This window comes from Belonocnema kinseyi, chromosome 9 (genome assembly GCF_010883055.1).
Source record: "Belonocnema kinseyi isolate 2016_QV_RU_SX_M_011 chromosome 9, B_treatae_v1, whole genome shotgun sequence".
Taxonomy (NCBI): Eukaryota; Metazoa; Arthropoda; class Insecta; order Hymenoptera; family Cynipidae; genus Belonocnema; species Belonocnema kinseyi.
In genome coordinates, this window is record NC_046665.1 from 46,127,999 (window position 1) to 46,129,605 (window position 1,607).

Below are 1,607 nucleotides of genomic sequence, written 5' to 3' on the forward strand. Positions count from 1 at the left end.
AAAAAAATGTCATTCCCATGACCTTGAACCTGACGCGATAAAGGTCAGCGGACACCAGGTTCGTAATCAGCGACCCCAAAAACCTATAACATATTTTTTTTTTTTTAATTTTTTTACCGTTTTTTTCTCGATTTGACCTTCAAATGACCTTCAAATGACCTTGAACATGAAGCGATAGAGTTCAACGGATGCTAGATTCGTAATTAGCGACTCCAAAAACCTATAACGTATTTTTTGGATTTTTTTACCGTTTTCTCTCGATTTGACCTTCCAATGACCTTGAACCTGACGCGATAAAAGTCAAAGGATGCCAGATTTGCATTCGGCGACCCCGAAAACCATAGTAAGCCCGAGCTAACCTCAGAATACATGTTTAAGAGTGTCAAATCTCTCGAAAATACAGTTGGTGGGTAGTGGTGTTTCCTATATTTGTAGGAGGTGGGGGTGGCTGGGGGGTGGATGGTAGTCCGTTTAGCGTTCAATCGACTCGGGATACTTATCAGATACTACCATGATTTTTTCAGATTTTTTGGTCCAAAAATAAATTAGGCCAAAAACCGGCCTTACCGACCCTCCCCCTTTATCTCGCACTTTGTACCTGATAATGTATTTACCTCGTGCTACGCGCTCTATCTTTGTATGTTCCCCACACTTGTTCACAGAGTTTTTAAAACTGAAGGTCAAAACATCGACAACAGTAATTTGGTCATTGTGAATTCTCTGTTGGTAAAGCTCCTTCGGCTTTAACGGAAATTCTCATCACGTATATCGTGCTTCGCACTTGACTTTGTCCCTGAAATTGTACATAATTTATATAAATGTATAATATTACAATTCATAACATGCATTGTTATTAAAACAGACGTATTTTAATTATCTAGTTTAAAAAAAGTTTGTGTATACAAAGCCGGTACCGGTAAAAAAAAGATTGTCGGCACCAGTAAAAAAAAATTACCGATAACGACAATTTTTTTTATCGGTTTTTTTAAAAACCATATTTTAAGGATATAGCCTAGAGTGCGCAAAGAAGATATTAAAAAATTATTTTTCCCCAAATATGTTTACTGCTACTGTTCGATCTTTAATATTGGCTATCATGCTAGTTTGTTTACCAGACTAAAGCCTTGGAAAAATGTTATTTCTTTGACCTGTAACAGAGGTGCCTTCTAGTCTGACAACACGTTGTTGGAAAAGGGTAAGTATTTTGATCAAAATTATTTCTGTTACAAGACACAGGGGTGCCTTCCAGTCCCCCTCCCCATGAGATGCAGAAGAAAAGTTATAAAAATTTGAATTTCATGAATTTCTTGGATTCCGCGAATTCCACGAATTCTGTGAATTCCTTAAAGGTGAAGTCTACATACAAGCTTAAATTATTTCTTTGACCAGTCATTGAGATGACTTTTCGCCCTTACGTGGCGTTGGGAAAGAGGTAGGAGTGCGACCTTGAATTATTTCTGTGACCAGTCACAGGTGTGCCTTACCGCCCCCAAGTGACGTTGGAAAAGGGGTAGGGGTGCGACCTTACATTATTTCTGTGACTACGCTCGGGAATGGCTTCCCGCCCCCACGTGGCATTGGAAAAGGGGTGGGGATGCGACCTTACA